Source organism: Macaca fascicularis, chromosome 8 (genome assembly GCF_037993035.2).
Source record: "Macaca fascicularis isolate 582-1 chromosome 8, T2T-MFA8v1.1".
Classification (NCBI taxonomy): domain Eukaryota; kingdom Metazoa; phylum Chordata; class Mammalia; order Primates; family Cercopithecidae; genus Macaca; species Macaca fascicularis.
The window spans coordinates 106,144,453-106,155,578 of NC_088382.1; positions in this window are offsets into that span (position 1 = coordinate 106,144,453).

Below are 11,126 nucleotides of genomic sequence, written 5' to 3' on the forward strand. Positions count from 1 at the left end.
TATACAAAACATGATAAACACAAAACTCAAAATGGGGGTGTTTCTGGAATTGAAGACAGCACACAGGCAAGTTTTTTGTTTTTGTTTTTGTTTTTTTTGAGACGGAGTGAGTCTCACTCTGTCACCAGGCTGGAGTGCAGTGGCACAATCTCAGCTCACTGCAACCTCTGCCTCCCGGGCTCAAGCGATTCTCCTGCCTCAGCCTCCCGAGTAGCTAGGACTACAGGTGCCCACCACCATGCCAGGCTAATTTTTTGTATTTTTAGTAGAGACGGGGTTTCACCATGTTGGCCAGGATAGTCTCGATCTCTTGACCTCGTGATCCACCCGCCTTGGCCTCCCAAAGTGCTGGGATTATAGGCGTGAGCCACCGCGCCCAGCCAAGTTTTTTATTTTTAAATTTTAATTTTTAAACTGGAGTTCAGTGGCATGATCACAGCTCACTGCAGCCTCGACCTCCTGGGCTCAAGTGATGCTCCTGCTTCAGCCTCCCAAGTAGCTGGGACTGCAGGTATGCACCACCATACCTGGCAAAGTTTTAAGTTTTGGGATAATTGTAGCTCTTAGACTGAATGGCAGGTTCATAGGTTTTCATTTAGTCATTAAGCAAAAACAAATGAGAACATAAATAAATGAAAAAGAAAAGACAGCTTATATGGACCAAAGATAATAGTGTTTGTGAAGCAAGGATCAATTACAGTTAACCCAATTTTGTATGTGTGAGATTCTCCTGTATCCCCAAAGGTAAATCAGAAGAAAACTAGTGACTTCACAATTGGTTTATTTGTTCTCTTATAATAATTCAAGGATTATAAAGTATTTTACAAGTTTCAATTCAAAGAGTCTTTGCCACTTCAAGTCTTCTTGCCCCTCCCTCCCACTTTATCTGTTTTTCCTTTTTGGTTTACAGTCGGAGAAAGAGGCAATGCTTAAATGTTACAGTTGGAGAAAGAGAAAATGCTTAAATGTTATTCTCAAATATCAATGGTGAGCCTAGAAAAATGACTTCCTGGGCTTTTATCGCCGTACCCAACAATTCATCAGTGCATATTTCACCCTAATAGCAGCAAGTGACACACACAGTTCTTTGAGTTTTTCATTTTTTGCCTGTGGGGCTACTTGGATTTTATCTTGCTTCCTCCAGGCTCTAAGATTTACATTACCACTAGAAATCAAAATGGGCTTTGAACGCTATTGGTAACCAAGGAGCTATCGGGACTTGAAGAGGCCATTTACTAAGACTTGTAGAGACAAGAAGACTGTTATCTTTTGAACTCTAGTGGCTAATCCACCTTCTCCCAACCCTCTACCCACTGGGCAATTGGAATGGGACCCAGTCTGGCACCAGACTGAGACTCCAAAGGTAGGTAGGTATTTTACCTGAAGCAGTCTGAGTAAGTGCAGCAAGAGTTGAGTAGGATCCACGTTTTCAAGTGTCCTGTGCAGTCCAAACGGGAAAATCCAAGTTCAGCTACCAAATCCAAAGGGTGAATGGAGCCAAAAGAAAAGGAGGACCAAGCCAATAGGACAGGAACCAGTGGAATTCCGGTTATAAATAGTCTTGGGCTATCACAAGGAAAACGATTAAAGTACCCTAAACTGTGAGAATGAGTTGGTTTAGTTCAGTTTAGTTTAAAGGCACAGTATTGGGGCTGATATTAACAAAACCCCCACTGTTTTAGTTTAACTGAATTATTAGGTCTCTTTTCCATGAATGTCTGCCAACATAATTCAGACCTTGATTAGCAGCTAGTTTTTCATCTTCAAATACTTCTGAGCAGAGGCAATTGTATATTAAAAGGGGAGGGCAGATTCTATGATGGAAGGAGGTTAATCAGGAAACAACAGAAAAACAGGAAACGTCATATGGGTTCATGCCAATGGTTCATCCAAATATTATGTTGTCAAGGGATACTTTGTGACATATATTTATTTTTTCCTAGGAAGATAGACTGTCAGTATTCACAAGGCAGATAATCCACGGTAAGCATTTTGGCTAACATCTGCAATATTCCCAACAGCAGTGTATCAGGGTTCCAATCTCTTCACATCTTCACTAACATTTACCTCCAAATACCATGACATTGAGGATTAGACTTTAACATATGGATTTTGGAGGGGCGTAAACATTCAGTGTATAGCACCAATTTTAGAGGGAAAGTGCTCAATATTTCATAATTAACATTGGTGTTAGCTTAAGGTCTTTCAAAGTTATTATGGCAGATATTTTCCAAAGATGGACTCAACAAAATTTCTTATCCTACATGTTTTTCTAGAACCTTGTCACAATACCAGTAGGAGGTGGAGTTTATTTTTCCCTCCTCTTGAACATGGGCAGGCATTTGTGACTGTCTCAAGTAATAGAGTATGATGGAAGGGAAGTATGTGACCTCTAAGGGTTGGTCATGAAAGATGCCATGCTCTTCTCCCTGGCACTTTTGAGATAATCATTCTCAGAACCCCACTGCCATGCTGTGAGGAAGCCCAAGAAGCCAGAGCAGGGTTCCACATGGAAAGGAACCAAGGCTCCTAGCTCACAGCTCAGCTTAGTTCCTATCTGACAGCCAGTACCAACTTGTGAACCATGTGACTGAATCAGCTCGAAAACAGAGCCCCCAGCCTCGGGTCAAACTGTCCCAGTCAACATTGCATGAAACAAGCTGACCTATACTCCCTGAGTCTTACTCAAATTGCAGACTTGTGAGTGAAAAAAAAAAAAAATTGGTTGCTCTAAATGCCCATCAATGACAGACTGGATAAAGAAAATGTGGCACATATTCACCATGGAATATTATGCATCCATAAAAAAGAATGAGATCATCTCTTTTGCGGGAACATGCATGGAGCTGGAGGCTATCATCTTTAGCAAACTAACTCAGGAACAGAAAACCAAGTACTGCATTTCTCATTTATAAGTAGAAGGTATATGTTAAGAACATATTAACCCAAAAAAGGAAACAAAAGACACGGGTCTACTTGACGGTGGAGGGTGGGAGAAGGGAGAGGACCACAAAAGGTAACTACTGGGTACTGAGCTTAATACCTGGGTGATGTAATAATATGTACAACCCACTACCGTGACACATGTTTATCTGTGTAACAGACCTTCACGTGTACCCCTAAACCTAAAATAAAAATTTAAAAATAAATATATGTTTTAAAAATTGGGGCCTGGTGCAGTGGCTCACTCCTATAATCCCAGCACTTTGGGAGGCCAAGGTGGGCGGATCACTTGAGGTCAGGAGTTCCAAACCAACCTGGCCAACATGGTGAAACCCCACCTCTACTAAAAATACAAAAATCAGCCAGGCGTGGTGGTAGGTGCCTGTAGTCCCAGCTACTTGGGAGACCGAGACACGAGAATCACTTGAACTCAGACAGTGAGCTGAGATCACACCACTGCACTCCACCCTGAGCAACACTGCAAGACTCTGTCTCAAAAAATTGCTTGTTGTTAAAGCTGCTGCATGTTGGGGTGGTTTGTTTTGTAGTAACAAATAACTGGAGCAGATGCTCATTAGACTGAGAAAGTTACTTTCTATTGTTCATGTGCTGAGAGTTTTATGATAAATTCATAATTTTTATCAAATATTTTTGCTGCATCTATTAATAAAATGTTTCCCCTTTTTTGTAATATGGTAAAATGTATAGATCATTTTTAAATATAAGGCCATCCTTGCATTCCTCATTATTTTAATATATTGCTGGATTTGATTTTGTAATCTTTTGTTAAGATTTTTGTATTGATGTTCATAAGTGATATTGATTTGCAGTTTTCTTTCTTTGTAGTATCTTTGGTAGGTTTTGTTATTAGGATTACACTGGTCTCATAATGGTTCCTTTGCTTTTTCTTTTAGATATATAGCATGTAAAAGGTATTCCTTGTCATCTGTCATCAGGGAAATACAAATAGAAACAACAGTTAGATACCACTGTACACCTACGAGAATGGCCAAACTCCAAAACATTCACCACACCAAATGCTAGTGAGGATGTAGAGCAACAGGAGCTCTCATTTATTGCTAGTGGGAATGCAAAATTATACAGCCACTGTGGAAGACAATTGTACTGTTTCTTACAATACTCTTACCATATGATCCAGGAATCACATTCCTTGATATTTACCCAAAGGAGTTGAAAACTTATGTCCACACAAAACCCACACATAGATGCTGATAGCAGCTTTATTCACAATTGCCCAAACTTGGAAGCAATGAAGATGCCCTTCAGTAGGTGAATGAATAAACAGTGGTACATCCAGACAATGGAATATCACTTAGCACTGAAATGAGCTATCAAGCCATGAAAAGACATGAAAGAAACTTAAATGCATATTACTAAGTGAAAAAAAGCTCATCTTAAAAGGCTGCATACTATGTTATTTCAACTGTATGACATTCTGGGAAAGCCGAAGTTTGTAGACAGTAAAAAGATCAGTGGCTGCCAGGGGTTAGGGGGAAGGAGGGATGAATACACAGAGCACAGAGGATTTTTAGGGCAGCGAGACTATTCTGTGTGATATTATAATGGCAGACACATGTCATTACAAATTTGTCCAAACCCATAAGATGCTGTGTGTTGGGGTAGAATGTATAATATCAAGAATGAACACTGTGAGCTTCTTTGCTGCTTTTCTGTAGGACCTTCAAACTTCCTTTATGCCTCTTTCTGAAGCACATTAAGCCCAGCTGCATCTGGTATTCCAGGTGAGTATCCACTATAGATATCCCCTAAGAAGAAAGATCACTTAGCAAAGACTCTCTTTTGCTTCTCTTTTTATTATTATTATTATTATTATTATTTTTGACAGAGTCTCACTCTGTTGCCCAGGCTGGAGTGCAGTGGCATGATCTCGGCTCACTGCAACCTCCGCCTCCCGGGTTCAAGCAATTCTCGTGCCTCAGCCTCCCGATGAGCTAGGGATTACAGACACGCACCATTGCTTCTCTTAAGGTCCCCTTTTGCTCAAAACATAGAAATACCCAAATTACATTCTCTGATGGCAGTACAAGTCATTTAGTACTAGATAGTAAAAAGATTTTTAAAATCTACAAATGGGGAAACTAAAAATCACATTTAAAAACAAAACTGAAAACACCCTTGGTGAGATATTTATAAATTTTGCTTGAGCCTTTAAAAAGCTAACAGGTAGCTAATGCTTCCAATTCCTGGCTAAGAAGAATTTATGGAAAGATTTCGGAAGGCTTTTAAAAGCTCCAGATACATTGGGCTGGGAATCCTGGCTCTCAAATTCACTGGCTGAGTCAATTTGGACCACTCCTTCAGCTATAGTTTCTGGTCTTTAAATGCAAACATTCCTCGGTCTGCAAGAAGCTTTTTCCCTGAAATAGTCACCTTGCAAAATATTCTTTTTTTTTTTTTTTTTTTTTGAGACAGGGTCTTGCTCTGTTGCCCAAACTGGAGTGCAGTGGCACAATCACTGCTCACTGCAGCCTCTACCTCCTGGGCTCAAGCAATCCTCCCACCTCAGCTTCCAGAGTAGATGGGACTACAGACACATGCCATTATGTCCAGACAATTTATTTTTATCTTTATTTTTACAGATGGGATTTCACTATGTTTCCCAGGATGGTCTTCAACTCCTAGGCTCAAGTGATCCTCTCACCTTAGCCTCCCAAAGTGCTGGGATTACAGGTATAAAACAGCTTGGCCAGCTTGAAAAGTACCTGGATTACATGCGTGAGCCACCACACCCAGCAGCAAAGTACTCTTGTTATTTAAACTTCCTCTATTCTCACTAAATCGGCTTCTAACCCGGATCTGTTTGACTCCATATCCTTTTCCCTTTACCCTGTTATAATTTTGTTAGTTTATTTCCTTTTAGAAAATATAACTTGGTGGCCGGGTGCGGTGCGCTTGCACCTGTAATCTCAGCTTTGGGAGGCTGAGGCTGGGGGATCACTAGGTCAAGTGATCAAGACCATCCTGGCCAACATGGTGAAACCCCATCTCTACTAAAAATACAAAAAATTAGCTGGGTGTGGTGGCTTGCGCCTGTAGTCCCAGCTACTTGGGAGGCTGAGGCAGGCAAATTGCTTGAACCTGGGAGATGGAGGTTGCAGTGAGCCGAGATTGCACCACTGCACTGCAGCCTGGCAACAGAGCACGACTCCGTCTCTAAAACAAACAAACAAACAAAAAAGAAAATATAACTCGGGGAGTTCACAGTAGTGGTAGTCCTGAGCACATCCCCACTTGCCCTCATGTATACCATTGATTTTCCCAAAGAGGATCCAGAAGAGAAATGGGCCATGCAGCGTCTGTGAGGTAGGAGACACTGCCTGCTCTACGTGGGTATGCTAAGCCTTCCTGGCCACCTCTGCAAAGGCCAAAAGGGGGCAATTCTTCCCTGCCCTTGAGACTGAGGACCAAGGAAGAGGGAAGCTTCCTGCAGGTAACCTGGCAGGGAAGCAAGAGAACTGGCAGCAGACTGGCCCACAGGCGTAGGGACACCTGAGAAGCCCTTTGTCTTCCACCACCTGTGGGTCCCCACTGTAAGGATTCTCCACCAACCAGATCTGAGACCGAACCAGCCAACAAAGAAACATGACACTGCATATGATGGCACCCAGCAGCCAGAGAGAGGAAAAACCAAGAGAACAAGCACACGCCCAAGGAAATACAACTGCTACAGGAGACAGATGAAAACATAAGCTGAAAACAAAACAAACCAACAAAAGCAAGCACTTAAAAAGCCCAAGTGCATCTGCAAATGATAATAATAATTCATTAATAATAAAAACGCATGATTTCTCATTAGAAATTTCACAGGTAAATTAAAGGAGAGAATGGTCACTGGTCTGAATTAGTGGTCTGGAAATTCATGGACACAAAAATGTAAGAAGTTGGAAATCATGACAGCAACTGTAAGGGATTTGGAGGCTATCTATTCAGGATATTTAAAAGACAAATAATAGAAATTTCAGAAAGAGAAAACAATATACCGAAAGAGAAAACAATTTTTAAAAAACTAAACAAGGCCAGGCGCAGTGGCTCACGCCTGTAATCCCAGCACTTTGGGAGGCCGAGGCGGGTGAATCACGAAGTCAGAAGTTAGAGACCAGTCTGGCTAACATAGTGAAACCCTGTCTCTACTAAAAATAGAAAAAAATTAGCCCAATATGGTGGTGTGCGCCAGTAGTCCCAGCTACTAGGTAGGCTGAGGCAGGAGAATTGCGTGAACCACGGAGGCAGAGATTACAGTGAGCCGAGATCGCGGCGTTTCACTCCAGCCAGGGCGAGGGCGAGGGCGGGGGCGGGGGCGGGGGCGGGGGCGGGGGGGCATTGGGGGGTGGGGGGCGCATGACAGACTGTGTCAAAAACAAAAAACTAAACAAACGAAACTTTTCACTTTGAGGAGAAAGACTTGAGTCAGTAAACTAAATGATCCATTGAAGAGAAATCACAAGTACACAGGCATAGCATAGTAAACCCCCTAAATTCTAGGGACAACTGGAAAATCTTATAAGATCCTAAGTAGAAAGGACAAATTATCCACAGAAAGTGCATAGCGTCAAATGCTTTTATATCATTAAAGAAATTAAAAATAAAAGAACTTAGAATTTCATTTAAGAAATTATAAAGAGATCAATTTTTAAAAGAGGAAAAGGAATAACAATTAACAAAGATAAAACGGCAAACAAACACAAAAAGAGTAAGGATAAGTTTACGTAAAAGTGTCTTTTGAAAAAGATTAATAATAGAAATAAATCCCTCAGGAGCCTGATGAGAAAGAAGAGAAAGCCAAAGAGACAAGGTAAAAAAACGAGAAAAAAAATGTAAGAGAAATTTTTAATGATAAGGAAATATTTATCTCTCTAAAGGCAAATCTGACAACAAATTTTAAAACCTAGAGGATAATAATAGTTTTCCAGCAAAAATACAAATGACTAAAATAGATCCAGGAAGAAATCATAAATCTGAATAGACCAATTATGACAGAAGAAAGGGTAGTAAGAGAGCTACCACTTAAATTAAGCACGAAGACCAAATGGGCGTTTGTGCTGGATGCTATCTAATTTCTAAAGAACTGATCATTTCAATGCTATTCAAGTTAGTCCAGGGTAGAGAGGAAAGACAGAAAAGTCTCCAACTCATTTTACATAGCCAGCACGACTTTAATGCCACAGCCTGATCTAGTAGAGCACAGAATAAAAATTTATAGACCTATATCACTTTCAAATAAGATGCAAAAACTTCTAAACAAAATATGGACAGACATCAGCAAGTTCTCAAAAACTGGTGCACTAAGATCAAGCAAGTTTTTTTCAAGGAATGTGGGAGTGACTTGCTTTCTGAAAATCACTCTCAGTGACCATCAGCACAATCTATTCCATCAACAGACTAAAGGATAAAATCCATAGGATTATATCAGTAGATTCTGAAAAAGCTTGAATAAAACTAAACAACCATCTCTAACAAAAACTCAAGATAAGTAATGAAACTTTTTGATCTACTAAAGACAATTCACAAACAAACCACAACTGTCATTCCAAATTATAACACACAATACACTAAACCATTTCCATTAAAACCAGGAACCAGTTGTTAAAACTAGTTACTAAACAACTGGCATCGACATTAAAAAAGATATTAAAACCACATTTTTTGTTGATGACCTAATTGCATACCTAGAAATCCATGAGATTCTAGTAAAATATGTACCAGATTCACTTAAAAATTATTGGTAAGATGGTAGTATACAAAATAAATATTAAAAGATAAACAGTTTTTCTCTGCTCTAGCAGTAAGTTCTTAAATGAAAATAGGGGAATTTCTATTTATAATAGTGACACAATGTAAGTAAATAATGGGAATATATTTAACAAGAGGTTCACAGGATCTATAGGAAAACTATAAAATCTTATGAGCAGACATTTCAAAAAAATCCGAACAAAGCTGAGTAGAACATTTTCTGGTTTGAGATGACTTAATATCATAAAAATGTTACTTGTACCAAAACCACTGCATAAATTTAGTTCAATTCCAAATGGAATCCTAAAATGGTTTATTTTAATTGTCTAAAATATCTTTAGAATTTATGTGGATGAAGAAAATGCCCAAAAATATCCAAGAAAGGCATGGGAAAAACAACCACCAGTGTCTGGTCAGGGAGAGCAGGGGGACTGACTTTGGGAATATAAGAGGCTTCTATAAAGTCGTGGTAATCAAATGAATATGTTATGACATGGGAATAGACAGATCAGTGGGTAGAATAGAGAATTGGAAATGGTCACAGTATATATAACAATATATGCAAGATGCATTAGTAACATAGTAATGTTAATAGCAATCATATCAGAACTCTTCCATAAAAAAGCATATTACCATGTAGAAAGGTGGGGAAAAGATATGAATGGACAGTTCACAGAAGACCAACTCCAAATACAGCAAACACATGGAAAGATGCTCTAAAGCACTAGTAGTCAGGAAATTGCACATAACAAGAGCAATGAGCTGTCACTTCATACTTATCAAACTGGCTGAGAAGAAAGCTAACACTTTTTGCTGGCGGGGATGTGGAGAAAGGAAAAAAAAAGATACTCTCAACATCACTGGTGAGAGTGGGAGAACTTTTTGTTGTTGTTGTAAAATTGTCAAGCAACATCCCATAAAACTACAGACATTTATACCTTCCAATCCAACAATCCTACTCTAGGGAATCTAGCCCACAGAAAGAAAATCACCAGTAATTAAGGAACTATGTAAAAGGTATTTCCTGTCATATTATTTGCGGTAGGGGAAAATACTCGACTAGAAACAAAAGAGATGCTTATTACAGGGAAATGGCTAGATCAAGTATGAAATACTGGTACCAAGGGGTAAAAGATCCACATTATATACATGAACGAAGGTTCTGTCAGGTAACTTGGAGGGATTTCTACAAGATGAAAGTGTGTTTAATAGGATTCCATTTTTAAAAACAACTAAGAACAAAACAAGCATTAAAAACTCATGCGTGGGGCTGGGCTCGGTGGCTCACGCCTGTAATCCCAGCACTTTGGGAGGCCAAGGCGGGCCGATCACCTGAGGTCACGAGTTCAAGATCAGCCTGGCCAACATAGCGAAACCCCCGTCTCTACTAAAAATACAAAAATCAGCTGGGCGTGGTGGCGAGCACCTGTAATCCCAGCTACTCAGGAGGCTGAGGAGGGAGAATGGCTTGAATCCAGGAGGCGGAGGTTGCAGTGAGCCGAGATCGTGCCATTGCACTCCAGTCTGGCCAACGAATGAAACTCTGTCTCAAAACAAAACAAAACAAACAATCAACAAAAAAACTCGTGTGTGTCATGGATCTGTGAGTGTATCCCTGTAGGATTATACAAATAGAGAAAGAGAGGACAATTCATACCAGGCTATTCACATGGGTCACCTTGGGGTGTTGGGGTGTTGGGGTGTGCCTGTGGTGAGTAGGGGTTGGGGGATAGGAGGAGACACTAACTTTTGTGGTGTGACACTGGAATGAAATCTGCAGAGAAACCGTCAACCTTTGTCATTTGTATTATTAACAGCTACAAGAACAAGAGTAAAAAGTAGACATTCTGAGTTCCCATTTCATGATAAATTGTATTTTTTTCTTTCCCTGAAGCATTTTTCTTCTATCTGAGCTCATAGAAGCATTTGATTTTCATTTTAACAATTCAAAACTATTTACTGCTATTTCAGAACTTGCAAGTTTTGAATTTTATACTCTTTTCCTGGGTTTTTAGTTGGATTTAAACTTGTTATGGTACTTAAAAAAAAAAAAAAGATAGAATGGTGTGTGTTCTTGTTTCCTACACCTTTCTGAGTGGATTCAGTTTTATATTTATACTTTTAGCCACAGCAGAACATGTATCTAAGAGCAAATTTTACAGCAACTCCAATATTCCATGCTAGTTTAGAATTAATTATCTTACAGGTCTGTTATCTAATCTGGTGGAGCAGCGAAGGCTTCCTGGAGGAGGTATGCAACACATAGTAGGCATACAGATATTTGCTAATGAGGACACTTCTAAACTGACCCTTAACGGGCAAGTAGGAGTTAGGCAGGCAAAGAGAGTTGAGAGAACAGATGGGTTATTCCAGGCAGAGAAAATACTAGTCACAAATGGCATTTATAACAA